At 35.1% G+C, this 16,386-nt stretch overlaps 1 pseudogene; it reads right to left on the reverse strand.

Moving 5' to 3' along the window:
- Positions 1–24: 24 nt before the first annotated feature.
- Positions 25–16,297, reverse strand: LOC123208156 (annotated as a pseudogene).
- Positions 16,298–16,386: the final 89 nt, after the last annotated feature.

A 16,386-nucleotide genomic window follows, 5' to 3' on the forward strand; every position in this document is an offset into this window, starting at 1 on the left:
CTGGAATGTCCATTGAACATACAATAACACGAAATCAAGTTGGTAATATGAATATTGCAATTCATGGCTGCAGGTATTCTGTTCAGAACCCAGCAAGTACATCAATGTTCAACAAATTCTAAAGGGAAAAAAATTCAGATCGCTTACATGGCATAAAGTTCTGGCAAAGGGATGGGTAAACTGATCACTGGATTGTTTGGTGGTAAACACAAATCCTCCTTGAATAAAATTTGGGGAGGGCCAAGTGAAACATAAAAGTAATCATAGCATTTTTGTTTGCCACCTAGGTGGAAAAATATGACAAGCCTGGAGCTCAATGCTAAAAACTAATACAATCCTGCATAACATGACACTTAATAGCCCTGAAAGTCTTTGTCATCTGACCTTCTACCGTCCATAAGGATGATATCTACTGCTTCCTGCACCACCATATCCCCCTCTACTTCCAAAGAAGGAGCCCCCACCACTATTTCCATAACCACCACCAAGGCCAACGTCATAGCCACTTGCGCCACTTCCATAGCCACTTGGGCCACCTCCATAGTTGCTGCCACCACCACCACCACCACCATATCCTCCATAACTCTCACCAGGGCCACCGTAATCACCTGCCAGATCATAACCTCTATTAAAGCCTCCCCCATAGCGACCTGAGTATCCAAGGGAAGGCTCTCCCCTATAAGCACCCATACCACCAACATATCCTCCATATCCACCAAATTCACCTGCACCATATCCTCCATAAGAACCAGCTCTAACTCCATATGCCCCACCTGACCTATAACCACCACTACCGCCACTGCTGAAGGCTCCACCTCCATATCCACCATAAGCATCCCCAAAACCACTACCATATCCTGGCTTAGAATTATTGTAACGTCTGTAAGAGGGTTGCGGTGGGTTTGGTTTCTTTGGCTCTGCCTTCTTGATCTCCACCTACAATAAAAGAAAAATATGGGCATACATTATCAGCCATCTGTTTTATTAGACAAATAAACTTATAACGCTTTCTTAACTATCGAAAGCTAAAATCAGTAGACAGAGAAGTGGATCTACATCTCAATTTTTTGGTAACCCACAAAGTTGGGAAAACATGAATGTGTAATTAAGTCTACAAGATTAAACAAAAAGACATCAAAAAGGTCAAGTTTTCCCTATAAATAATTCAACTACTAGTATTTATAAGCTACTCAAGACATCCTTAACAATGGCTTACGGAAATGGTAAGAGATACAGGTGTTTCACATGTATCCTTGGATGCAGTATCAGGGCTCTGTCAAGCTTCTAAAATGAAGCAGGCTTTCATACATGCATAGTGCTGCACTATGCAAAGGATAGCTAACTTCCAAATAAAAAGTGTTCAGACAGACAAGTGTCTGTAACTCTACACATTTATATTTATGCAGCAAGGTGTAATTCAGCCATACGTGACCCTCTCTTCAGAGAGTTGCAACTCTTTTTAACGAGCAAAAACATTAAGGTACATATTTGATAGAATACAAGATGACACATGCAAAAATTATCCTAAGGGAATTCACTTCAGACAAGTGAACAAGCACGAATATCTTATCAGAAGCTTTATGTCCTAAACTAGACATGTATGCAATTTTCCGATAGCCTGATTCAGAGAAGAGTTTAGATGTTCTTTAGAATTTAAAGTTCCTTGACAAGGATGTGCAAATATTCATAACTAAAATAGGCGTTCCCATCAATATAACACCAACAAATAATTCATAAGCATTCATTTTATTAATTAACTCATTACAATAGTTGTCCAAGGCGCACCTAGGTGACGCTTTACTCAAGGCAATGGCCACATCACCTTAAGTATGTTCAAGACAACCAGTGGTTCAAAGGCAATCTTCTTTAGACTTTTTTTGGCGCCTTAGAAGCTTTAAGCATTGAAAAAACTTTATTGTCACCTAACCTATCTATGATTAGATTTGAGGGTTACCAGCAAATTCTAGACAGTTTTTAGTATAGTTTCAGGCTTTTAGCAAAATTTGGGCAATTTCCAGCCAAATATGAGGACTATGGGCAATTTTTGAGGTCTCCAGTGAGGTTTAAGGTTGTTGAAGAGATCGTTAACAAGTTGTAAGGTTGTCGAAAGGTCAACGTTAAGTTACAAGGTTAGTAAGAGGTCGGTGAGTTCTAAGGTTGTTGAAGAAGTTGTTGTAGAGACTTCAGGTCATTGGATAGGTTCATTGATGTCGTCAAAGAGGTCTAGGTATGGTAACCAATTGTTGGTCTAATCTAAGACTGTTGATAAAGTTGTTAGTCAATTTTTTATTGTTAATACAATAACAACTAATTTTAAATTTAATGGAAATAAAAACTTTTAATGAAATTTTTTAATTGTCTTTGGTAAAAATACAACATCTTCGCCCTGCCTTTTTCACATAGGCAATAGAACCCCTCATTGCCTTTGACAATTATGAGCTCATAAAATATCTGTATCATCATTGTGAAGTCAATAAATGGATAATTACCTAAAAAAAAGTCGATAAATGGGTCAATAGAGACATCATATAATTAATAGCAAGCAATAAATACAGGTTTACAGTACCAAGCAGTATGCTCACCTGAGAGCCAGCAAGCTCAAGCTTGTTCCCCTTGGCCAAGAGATCATCAACCGCTTCTTCTGTTTCAAAAGTGATAAATCCAAAACCACGTGAACGATTCGTGGAATGATCCCGCATGATTTGGTGCTCTTGGACCTCTCCATATTGCATAAAGAAGTCCTTGAATTCATCTGCCCATTTGCAGTGATGGATTAATCTCAATAAAATTAAGATCTCAACAAGATAAAAGCAATAAACACACCCACTCCTCCAGGAAAAAAGAAAACAGATAGTCACCTTCATTCACTGTTGCAGGAATTCCACCAACGAAAATCTTTTTAGTCTTGAAATCTTTAGAACCAATAGCTCCCTTTGGTATAGTTCGCTTAATTTCCACCTTAAAAAGTCAGCAAACCACATACAATCAGGGATTAAGGCTACACCAACATTCATTTTAATCCAGCATAGTGTTGACAATAAACTTAAACCTTACTTGTTTTCCATTTATAATATGATTCTCTTGAATGACTTTATCAACCACAGAGGGATCTGCATAAGTGACAAACCCAAACCCACGAGGCTGCCCTGTATTCCGGTCCTTCATTATAACAGAATCCGTAATTTCACCATATTTACCAAAATGCTTGATAAATTGCCCTACAGAAAACAATCAAAACCGGCCAAAAGAATAAGGACCCGAACATGCCTTCCAAAACCAATACAACGACTATAAAACTAACATTGAACAAAGAACTAACCTGAAGTTGTCTCCCTAGCTAAACCTCCAATAAAAATTTTTCTGCAAATGTTTACATGTTCAATAAAAACCCAAAAAACTATCAAATTATTCACTAGCAAATCAACTCCTTTAGAAGCACATAAGTAACTACACTAAATCAAAATCAGATCTTGACCCACAAGAACACAAACACACAACGAAAAAAAAACGAAATTTCTCCAAAAAAAAAAAAAGACTAACATGTATAAGAATGATACAACAATTACACAACACCCATTAAACTAAAATTAAAAAAATGTTACGTCAATTAGCTGGCAGGGGTCCAAAGTAAAGAAAAATTCGCTAAGGCATTAAAAAGATATTCAGGAAAAAAGGTAAAATACCCGGGACTAGCTCCGTCACCGGTGTGAGAGTGAGACTTATCGTCTTCAGCGTGGTCAGATGATTTCCTATGGTCGTTAGCTTCAGGATCGAAGTTGGGTTCATTGGCATCTGGGTCCATGGCGTGCAGAGAGGAGAAAGGGAAGCTGCGTAGTAGTTGTTGTGTAATTATTTTGTTTGAGTTTCAGTTTGTAAGCCCTAAAACCCTTCTATATCCTCATTGGGTGATAAAGCTGGGTAAATATACGCTTGCCAATCACAGAATCCCCGCCTAGTCTCCTGTCCAAACAAAGTGCATCTTTCTTCCTAATCAGGGTTTCAATCTTTTAAAAAAATTTTAACAACGGAACCACTCAAACATTATTTAAATGACATTTCCCACCCCCACCTAAAGAAAACCGCTTTGATTCACTGTATGTTACAGGTTTGTCTAATAAGTGAAATTACACAACTGTCCTGAATATTAAAGACAAATAATTTGTTATCAATTGTTCTTATTTTTATAAAATTTATAGAAATACTTCTAATCTCTACCTTCAGCTATTTGTCATTGGCAAAAATGAAAGGGTTACCACGGATCGTAAAAATATATTAAAAATTTTCAAGTATTTATCTAAACAATTTTTTTAATCTAAACAAGGACTTATCTTTTCTATCTAATTTTAAATCTCAATTAAAATTAAATATATTTTTTTTTCCTTTTCTCCTCACTGTGATTTCCTTTCTCTTCACCACTAACACAGATTCTCTCACCACCATCAACAAGATATCGAGCCTCTCCACCCCTATTAATTCTAATTCGTTAAAGTTTTCGAAGCAAGCCAACAGCACATTTACCATTGATGGGATTGCGAAAAGAAGCTTGTAGCTCCCGATTTGAATAAAAGGTTGTGAGAAACCCTAATAAAGAGTCCTAAAATCCAAAGAGGATTGCCAGCTTTAGGTCCTTGAAATCTTCTCTTGGAGATGCTAACTTAAGTTTTCGAAATCTATGAAAAAGTGACAAAAATCTTTAAATAAATAAAGGTTGCAACTCCTACGATAGCCCCAAAACGGCACATTTACGAAGAGTTCTTGTATGAGTCTACGATTCCAACACCAACATTACTTGTCTCTGGCTTCCACGGTCGTCGTGATGAGGTTGCGATTTGGTAAAAATTGACTTAAAATTTCAATTTGACAATAGAAAATTGAAAATTGATTGGAAGATTAAACAGTAGAGACAAAATATAATAGGGTGTTGCAGCTTGCAATTATCAAAATTGAAAAAGAAATTTAATGAAAAAGATAGAAAATAATAAGATTTTCTAGTGAAAAAAAGATTGGTGAAATCAAAGGAGATGAGCTACCAACCACGGTTGGATGGGTAAAACAATATTTATGTTAACGTAAAGATAATTTATCTTACCATATTAACATTAAATTTCAAAAGTTAAACTGTTAAACCCATTTTCATATTTTTGGTCCTTTTTATCCTGAAATCTAACAAATTTTGACATAATAGTTCAATTGTCATCCACAGAAATACTCCAAATTTTGACATGCAAATTCCCAGGTTCCATGTGCGGGGCAAGATGGAGAAATTCCTAACTAATCAGTCAATGCCAATCCACACTAAAAAGTATTTTGTGGATTAACCCTCCTCCTAGCTTCTCGTCTATAGTAAGGTGTTTCGTCTATTGTTCTTCTCACATAATCTACAAAGGGCTGAGGTGTTCGAGGTGACTGTTCATTTGAAACACTAGGAGTACTACTCCGGTGCTCAGGTGTAGCAGGTGCTGTCATATGAGTGAAAGGACGAATGGCTGGCTGAGATCCAAAAGTTTGCTCCACTCGATCAAATTTACAATACATCATTGCCAAAATCAATGCCGTTAGGGTAGACAATCCGACTATGGCTGCATAAAAGATTTTCATTATGCCAGTGCTGAGTCCCGCTCTCTCACCAGGCTGATAGTTTACATCTATTTCAACTCTCTGACCTGTAAAACAGTCCATAGATAGCAATGTCATCCAGGTAGAAAGATCCACCAATACTCTAACAAATACATCCTTCAGGTCATTTGAACGAGTAAATTTGTATTGAAATTCAGAATGGGGTCTCACCATTGGCTGGAAGAGTAACTATGATTTTATCCTCAAATTTCTTGGATCTCGTTACTTCAACCTGAAGACATTGATGAGAGATTTGATCTTTGAAATAAAGAAAGATACAGAGTTCCGAAAGGCAATCATTTTGGTCTACTTTACTCATCATCTGAGACTACTCATTTCCTTTTATTACTATTAGAAATTTCAAAGGATTTAATCAGATGATTGTTTCTTCGTTTAATGAATTCAATTACATAGAAACAAATTTAAGGACTCACCTCATACTGCACAGTCCCACCAATCCCAAAGTCTTCTTTGTGGATAGGATTGATCTTTATCAAATCCCGGTTCTGCCAGTGGATTTGAACATCTACAACGAGATGATAGTATGCAACCATTAAAGATCCTCTCTATATTTGATTGACTGATGGGCTCTATCACGGTTGGAGTGTTTTTACAAGGGATATTTACTCTATGAAGTAAAGAAAGTGCACAGTTTTGGACCAAAACCAAAATGGAGAAGTACAGCAGGGGAGGAAGAATAGAGAATAGAGAGAAGGAAAAATATTTTTATGTCTTTACCTGTATTACCCAAGACAGTTAAGATCGTCTTGTTAGAGTCCGGTGTAAGATTTAGCTGCAAGGAATCCTGCAACAAAAAACATTCTCAATAACAATGTTTTGGTTTTACATCCACAAACTTAACAAATAAATTATAAGCAATGCAATGCGTACACACTTTTGTGTGCACAAATGGGTATACATATAATGTGTCATTATGTGATTGAGAGATTTTGAATTAATAATAAAGTACCACTTAATCAAATGATGACATATTATGTGTGTATCCATTTGTGTATTCAAAAGTAGATACGCATAGTTTTATTGATAAAATATTCAGATAGAGAGGTTTGTATAAAGTCATCTCAGCTTTAGATTGAATTAATTCAAATACCGGCAAGATGGAAAATAGATAGAATTAATACAAGCATACTAAAAAATAGATAGAACCAAACACCTAAGGCTAAGACTGTTGGTCACCCTTAGCAGCGAGGCAGAGCATCTGGAGGTACATAGGAATTAAAGGTTTTTGTTCTTATTGAGAGGAATGAAAATGCAGACTGCTAGTTATGTCTAAAACATGGAATGTGATTACCTTGTCCATCTCCAATATGGAAAAGCCCCCAATAAAAAGTGCAGAAGCAGATCCAGAAACATGGCGCTCTTCTCTCAATGAAGCATTGATGGAGACAGATATAAATGGGCTCATGTTCTTTGATTTTGGAACTGAACGCACCAAATGATCTGGAGAGTAAGGGAAAAAGAGGCAGTACCAGTTACCCGTGTCCAGATCCATCCATGGCTTAGCATACCTTGAATAATTAAAAGAAAATGACATCAAATGATATAATCATTACTTCATAATATGACAAAAAAGGCAAGAAACATACCCAACAAAAGGAGGATCCACCTTACAATCATATGAGACTCCCTTATGAGCTTCAAACTTGTGAGCATCACTATAGAATCCAAACGAAATTATTTTTGTTCAAACCATCAATTAGATTTATCCAAAAACTGAATATAACAAAATAAAATCCAATTCAGAAAAATACTAAATCATATGTAATGATTCCATACGCAGGTATGCTTTACATGTTTCATGAGATAATCAACACTAAAAGCTTTTACTACAAATGTGAGAAAATATTCTAGAATACATATTTTATACAGCTTCTCCAGTTAAAGTGACAACATGCTTATTTTGGGCACCTTATCATCTGCTGCAGTTTGGAGCAAAGATGATAATTCTGCAGAAATCCTCTATTTTTGCTAGGAGGTATACATTGTTTTCTCTATTATTAGTTTTTGTGGGCTCTCAACACTAGAAGTTTTATAGATAGTGTTAGTGAGCAAACTACAGAATCAAAATTTTATTCCTGTAGTTTGTACTAGGTGAAACTGCAATATATTTTCACACTTAAATTCTTGTTGAAGCATAATATAGATGCGTCATTACTTTGCCAATGTGGAAAGTCACAAATAGGTTCTCAAAGCAGCCTGAGCTTTGTCACTTGCAGAAGCTAAAACATGTTTATGCCAAATATGAAACAGCAACACATTTTATAATTCATAACTTCTGCAGTAACAATAGTTTTAACAAAAAATGCACTCATGAAGCACTATATGTACCATCAAAATCAATTAAAAAAAAAAAAGCTGCATTTAAAATTTATCAGTTAGTATAAGATCAAGTTATTCACAAACCTGAATGTCACAGGGAAAGTATATCCTTTGTTGGGGAAAGGAACATTTGTTAGCATCTCCTTTGGAGCATCCACAGAAACAATGTCTCTTGATATAACAGTAACAGTTGTCTGCAATTTCATACTTGGACATTCGAAAATTACTGCAGAAGTAAGAGGTTCCAACTATAAAATATGAGCTTACTATATTACGGTGAAGTATGGAAATCACATAGCTAAAAGTTGTTAGTACCTTGGGTAGAACCTATCCCAACTGGTTCAGCTTTTCCAGATTGCATGTCCACAAATAATACACTATCATTTGCACTAAACCAGTGCCCAGAAACTTTATCATCAAAACCTACAGAGTCAAGGACAACGTAAATTATTTCAATGTGAGGAAAAAGATAATAATAGAATATAATGAATCAAATAGAATAGAAAACTTAGCCTTTTGCTCCTTTGTATTCAAGTAAAACCACAAATGCATGAAAGTTGAAACCAATTCTAAAAGATAAAATAATGTTATTGGTAGCATAGCAATCAACTGTCACAATCCAAGGACATAAGGATGATAAATCATGTGTGGTTCATGCGATAGAACATCACAGAAGACTATGAACCTAAATCTCCCTATTAACAAGAAGTCAGGAGCCAAAAAAGAATGCACATTGAGATCTATGGCATAAAACTATCATCAAAAGAATTTTATTAGACTTTCAAGCAGGTTTTAGATAGTAAAAATACTGAGAAAACAACCCAAAATTTCAGATTATACCCTAGTTCTTGAAAACTTGTTTAAGGACACAGAATTAAAAAGCCTTGATTTTCTCATATACTTGTAATGAACAAGAATATTTAAGGGTCTACTTTTGAGCAGACAAAATCTATGATACATCAAGGCAATCATTAATGAGCAATGGAACAAGAACACCATCTTACAATAAAGAAATGAGCAAATTCTCAAGTTATTAAAGATATAAATTACCAAAGAAGACACTGAAAGTTTGCACATAGAAGTTTACTGATGAGAAAATGGAGCAGTCATTTCAGATTAGTTGTAACAAATTGAAATTGCAAGAAATTCCATCACCAGAGACACACCTAGGACAGTGAAGCCAAGACCACTTCCTAAATGAAGAACTGGATTCTGTGGATATATATGGGCACCAACTGAAATCTGAAGAAATGAACAATTCAGTGAAACTGGCAATATAACTAGTGAAATACAGATAAGATGATCACAGAAAAAAGTGACAAGAAAGAAAATAACTAGCATAAGGTTTACTTTTGTTTATATTTCAGTGAAACTGGAAAAATATAACTAGAGAACATGGGCAAGAAGATCACAGATAAAGAGAGATAAAAACGAAACTAACTCCCATACAAGGCTTCCATTTTGTCTATGCATATGTCTACAACTTCCATAAAAGGCTTACTTTTGCATATCCATCTCAGTTTCTATCAGTGGCATAATAAGTCTTTATAAAACTAAGCTTTACTGTATTAGGTTAGAGAAAACATATATCAGCCATGACTGAGTTCTGATCAATTACAGCTTCGGCATACACAGTTCCAGCCTTCAATAAAAGTAAACTATAGGAATCTGATTTTCATGTAAGTACCAGAATGTAATCTGACTTGCGTGGACTACCGTCAATTGAGACTTGCACAAGAGCTTTACCATGTCGCATTGCCTTCATTCAGAAAGTCATTATCAGAATTGCAGTAAACTAAATTGCAAAGCAGAAGTTAAACTAACAGCCAAAAAAAAAAAATTTTCTTGTGTATTAGAGCATGTTAAGGTGAAATCCTTTTTATCCAGACAGTTTGAAATCAAAAGCATAATAAATTCATGAAATAATGAAAATTGTGAAAAGTTGTAAGCTACAAAACTTGACAGCTTTTTGTGAGGAGAAATATACGATTGAACCCGGTAGCAAACCTTGAGCTGAATTTTTCCACTGTCACCAAATGTGTTTTCAATGGAGACAATATCCTTATAATTAGTTTCAGCACGATGGACAATGACGTTATGTGCTTCATAAAAAGGGTTTCCTGTTCAAATGCAAAATAATAAGAATGATTAAGATTTAATCCGGATGACATCAAGCGCCAATAAAGTGAAAATAAATATTAACAAAACAGTACCTAAAGCATCATAATAGCTTATTGGAATTTCAAGTTTAGCACCCACACCAAGATGAGTTACTCGAAGGGAAAACTCATCATTTCCGACTCTTATTTGAGCCACCTTAGAAGAATATATAGCATCAGCAAAGTCAGTTCTAGAACTTGTCATAGAGTGGTCAAGTATGCATATGCAAATATACATAAAACCAAAGCACTTAGACAAACATGGAGACTCAGAATACAACATATATTCAAAAATGCTCCAGCTTTGTAAACAAGAACACATTTGATGCATTAACAGTACAGTAGCTAGTGAATGCAGACTGCTCACTCCTTTCTAAGTTCTTAAGAAAATAGGTGGCTGCAATTCAATTTTGCCTAAAGTATAATTAAAATGCAACTTAAGTGTTTTTGCCATATGTTTGTATATTGGGACAAAGGCTAGACGAGATAAAACCCAGGCATTCTTTACTATGCAACATTTATCCTAGAGTCCATCTTTCTCAAGTCAACAAATACATATCCAGAATCATTAAGATGTAGAGCTTGCCATATTCATATCTTCAACAACATGGTAGAAAATATAAAATATAAGAATTAATACCTCAGCAACCCTGACACAAGAAGCAACCTCAACTCTTCCGGTGGACCGATCTTTTTCCTGAATGCAAGCGAGATTGTTACTCCCAGCTGTTATTATTCTATCCCCATCAATGGAAATATCATCCTTGCTTGCAGCTTCATTCTTCTCACCACAAGTTCTCAGTACAGAGTAATAATAGATCCTTTGTGACCCTGAGTATCCCATTGGCCATATGTTTCCAAAGATGATGGCAAAAGGCTAGATGTAGTATAATGGGGAGGAAGAAGCCATGTTATTGAGGCTCCAAGAGCAAGAGGGAGACCAGGCACCACAGATAATGATATAGTTGCACTGTAAATCCTTGATTGTGAGTATAAACCAGAAACAAAATCACATGAGAAAGCTGCTGCAACATTTGTCCTACCTGCGCCTCTGGAATTGGGTGATAATTGCACATGAGAATGCTAAACCTATGTAATGTTGCAGTATGCAACAAAACTACAATACAAGTATAAATGGCAAAATTTTCCAGAAATTTAAAGTCATAACACTTCAAAATTATAAGATGACTATAGTAGATGATTAAGTCCAAGTCATTCTTTTTAAATAAATCTTTACAGGAGGTGTACCACAGATGAGCATTTACAGGGGTGGCCTAATATTACAAACCAAGCCATAAGCCCATAACAACACTTGAACTTCCCTTCTGCTCAAATTTGTGCCTAACAGGCACCTCTATATATAGTCCTTAATTTAATAGTAAAGAAAGCAAGTTGAGGCCTCGAATGAACTAAATCTCACAATCCCTTGGATCAGAAAGTACATGAGAAAGGAAAAAAAATGGACAAATTGCCAAAGAAACACTCTGACCAAGCTCAGATCTAATCAGTATATAGAGCCAGAAATTTGAATTTTTTCTCTCTCCTTTCCCATTCTAATATGTAGTCTTATCATATAACAAGTTGTTTTTCTAATGATTTAGACTATTAAGAGAATTATTTAAAGATTTAAAACGATAAAAAAGGAGAAGATAAAAAAGGAAAAGAAAGAAATAGAATGATGTTGCCTAGTCCCATTTGCAATTCAAATTAAAGCTGACAATTACATTGAAACTGCTATGTCAGCAAAATAAAAAAACTAGCAAAAACTCTACTACAATAAAACCGCATCCAGTCTGTGAGAATATATGCCAGAAGATTTAAACAAGTGTTTATAAAAATAAATATTCATCCAAACAGCTTGATCTACAAGTGATCCAATAATAATCATATCCTTCTCATTTGACTTCATAATAATTTCACTTGATTTCATTTATTCAAGACTCGTTGATTGCATATTTGCATGAGAATATGAACTCATATACTTGAGTGAAAGATGAAATGTGTAAATCAGAGCACATGAGAAGTTGCGTTGTTCAGTATGCAACTTTTCCAGAATGAATATGAAGAAAAGATAAACAAAGAACATGATAAAGTGTCGCAATATCTGCAGTATACCTTCCATATAAGACTTTGATGAAACCAAGTTCTTTCTCATTGAAGGAGCTAGAGAATTGAACTTCCCTTTTAGCAGCTGACAAGACTCTATGCTTATCACCTAATGGCTCCTTCGAGTGGAAACTCAAAACCTAGACATTGAAAAAACAAAAAAACCATTCTTACTCCAAAAGTGTAGGCAATTTCTTATCATCCACAAGTATTTGGCAAGATGAAAAGCTGCAAACAATGGCAGAATGATGAACAATCAATATAACCTTATCATCTTCCACAGTCCAGTTGTAATTTTTACAGAGCTCATAAAAAGAAAATAAGTCGCCCTGACAACAGAGATAATCCAGTTAGTACTCATAAAAGTGATAAGAGAGGAAAATCCATTGACATGCTCTCATTGATTTAGGTTCTTGCCTCAGGAAATAAAGGATATATGGGCATCTCACGGCCAACACCAAGCTGTTTGCTTTGTACATTCAACATCACTGAAGAAGGAACTCCAACTTTAACACTCCCGTATGCTTGGCAAATTACAATGTCACCAGTCCCAAAAACTGTAGCAAGGAGAGTCTAATGACAAAATAATTGCACAAATTAGTCAAACATATTATATCTGAAATGATTGCTTACCATAAATGTACAACTTAGAGGTTGTAGGGATCAAACTTGTGCATACTAAACCAAATGTACAAGAAACACTTCATAATATTTTCATTTAAAATGAAATTCATTGAAAAGAAAATATACTCTTAAAAGGTGTCTGGGTGATATCTAAATGACTCAGTGTTAGCAGAGGTATAGGTTGATGGTTTCACAACTCACCAATACTGAGAATGTTGATTTATTTGAGTTAAGACTTCTTCACCTCCATTTACAGGAGAAGAACGTTCTCTCAGTAAGCTTCCAGTAGGAAAAACTTGGGAAACGGCATTACGGGTCTAACACATGGCAGTAACACTAGGCAGGTGGTTGGGGGAAGAGAGGGACCCATGGAGGCAGCCCAAGAAGGCAGGGAGAGAGAAAAATAGATACAGATATAATACTTGATAAACACTGAGATGAGCATGCTTAGTATTTCTGCGAAAGCTGAAAAATGTATTCACTTAAAGCATTAAGTAGCTCCAATAGCTTTCATTCAGGAATAACAAGAAAAACTGATCACTGAGTTAAGTCTCAAATTATAGAATTTAATTGTATAACATAAAAACATCAGTTCTCATGTAATGGAGCTAAATCTAAATTATATGTATGCATATAATATCCAAACCACATATCAATAAGCCAATAGTTATTACCCACTAACCAGCATTGCATCATCATTACATTTAGATTATAAAAGTAAATCTGAAGATAGCATTTGAAAATCAGCAAGGAATATCTTACAGTGTTCCCAGGTGCAGTGGCAAACAATTGACCAGAGGACCTATGGACTGTAGCTATTTTGTCATCCATACTAGTGTACTCAACATATACACCAATAGTTGGGCCTCCTTTCAGGGTAAGCTAACAACCAAAAATGATCATGTTTATTTAAACATGTAGATGAGAAAAAAAGGAAATACATAATAACATGTTAAAAAATGAAATTGAAAAATTTGCTCTATGTTAAAAATGTTCAAAGATATGGCACAACTTAGAATAAGTTTACACATATAGCAACTAAATTAAATTATACTCCAATTTCATTTCACTCTACAATTGAAAAGAAAAACAATAATAATAATAAGAAGCAAAACAGACAAAAAGGAAGGGGGGAAAAAAAAAAGCTCTGGAACATACCATAAAAGATGCACCTGGCACCAGGAAAATATCATGTGGGTGGATCCTTGGAGCTGCATAGACTTCAACCTTTATTGGTTGACTCACTATTTCATTTCCTGAATGCTGTCTTATACTGACCTGATTTCAATGTCTATCAGTAAAGCTTTGTGAATCTAAATTACAGAAATTGAAAACAAGAAGCCAGATGAACTTCATAGTGGAAAGGGACCAAACTACAAACTTACATAAAGAGTTGTGATCCCAAGATGTTTAGCCATGATTTTAAAACTCCTCTTGCTAACATGTCCACCACCATGACTTAAATTATCATCATTGTCCACAAGCTCAACAATATTATCCTCAATATGTACCTGAATATCCATGTAACCGTACTGCACGAAACATTAAGAAGCACTAAAACCTCAGATGCCAAGAGATGTTGAGTTAGATAACAAGATTAAGACATGCATGCAATGCACGTGTGCATTAACATACACAGATATCAGCAAAGTAAAATTAAACCAAGCAACACCAGATAACCTCTGTAGATTTATTTTTCCATATTCGTGTCTGTGAACTTGGATATACTAAAAATTCAAATACCAACTAACTACCCCTGATTTGGTTTGAAGCATAAGCTAACAAAAGAAAGATGGAACATATCATGTAATTCCTCAATGATAATAGAAATGAAATGAACTCAAACCTGAGGAGACTCAAAAGTACTTCCATCTTCAATCCCAGCCATTAAATCAACATATTTTGATTGACCTTCCTGAAAAAAAAAAAAAAAAGTTAGTTAACAAAAATGCAAGTGCACAATAAAATAAAGCATCCAGGCTAAACATACCATGATGCTTAATTCTTCTGTTGGCACAATCTTAATCCAGTCTACATCAGCAACTTGTACCTGTAAAGACAAATGTCCGCATAACTAACTACAAGAATGAACTGGGACATAAATCATTGATGATGAAGCTTTGAAGATGTTAACTGCTTCTTGACTTGAATTGACTATATTATTCACGTAGCTTAGTGGAAAATGACAAAGTGATAATTCCCTTCACTTTTGCAATGGGTGGAAGACTATGAACAACTGTTTTATCTACATGGAATGAACGTTACTAGTTACACTGGTTTGAAATCTTTAATTACTTACATAACATGCTTAGAAAGTGAATATTCAAAAAATAAGCTGCTAAAAAGTGTAATTTTGAAATTATGTAGAGGCATTCCAAAACGGCCACTAACTAGACAAATAATGTTGTGCACACACCAACACTTCAAAAGAATATAATTTAGGTTTATCCTATTCCAATTAAACTTCATTGGATATGGTAGCTTTAGTTGGGGCTTCAAGCTAGGGTGGATGCAGATTAAGCCGAGCACAAACACCTCTTGGTTTGAGTTCAGCTTGAATAGAAAATAATTCAATTCGAGTTTGTCGAGCTAAAATTAATAATGACTCGAGTTTTGTTCAGATAAAAATTATTCAGTTCGAATTAGTGTTTTGAATTTATAACTCGATTTAGCTCGAATTTATGGTTTGAATTGATCCTCAAATTCGTGACTTGAGCTTGTAGCTCATGAACAAAATGACATTGTTTTATCCACATAATAGGCAAACCACCAATTTAAATCATGAATTCAAGCATAACTGAGCCATGAATTTGAACCATCAATTTAAGTTATGAATTCAAGTCAAATCAAGTCATAAATTCAAACCACCGATTTGAATCATGAATTTGAGTTTGACAAAGCCAAATACCTCCTAGCTCAAGTTGGGCTTGGTTCTAAAAACAAGCTGAATCTTCCAGCTAATGGCTATAAATCTCTTGGAAGAAATCTCCGAAGGTTACATATACTTGATTGACATATTAAAACAAAGACATTGAAGATTGGCATCAGGGAAATATTATCATGTTCCTCCAATTTTTTTCCTTTTAAATTAATTTTAAAAAACTATGGATGATGTCCCTTTATTCTTTGCAGCATATTTTTTTCTACTTTTGTTAAACCCAATAATTTCTATGCCAAAAGCATATAATGCTCTTGGAGATCCAATCAAAAATGTTTTCCAGAAATGAATTTAAAAGGACAAAGGGAAGCCAAAGTACCAGAGCTGAAGCTGCACGTGGAGGAGCAAGCCCAATATCATAGACTGTGACAAGTGCATTTCCCAACCCTTTTGGAGATAGCATCAACTGTGAGCACTGTAATCCTGGTTGGGGTTGGATGACCTCTACCACTCGAGAATCATTAACAATAGCTTCCAGGAAACAGCTTCCTCCATGTAATAATAGACAAGTAACCTAAATTAAGACAGATACAATGTATTGAATGAGAGTGAGAGATGTATCGAATGAGAGTGAGAGAAACTCTTCTAACTTTTCATTATTTT

This window comes from Mangifera indica, unplaced genomic scaffold (assembly GCF_011075055.1).
Source record: "Mangifera indica cultivar Alphonso unplaced genomic scaffold, CATAS_Mindica_2.1 Un_0145, whole genome shotgun sequence".
NCBI lineage: Eukaryota > Viridiplantae > Streptophyta > Magnoliopsida > Sapindales > Anacardiaceae > Mangifera > Mangifera indica.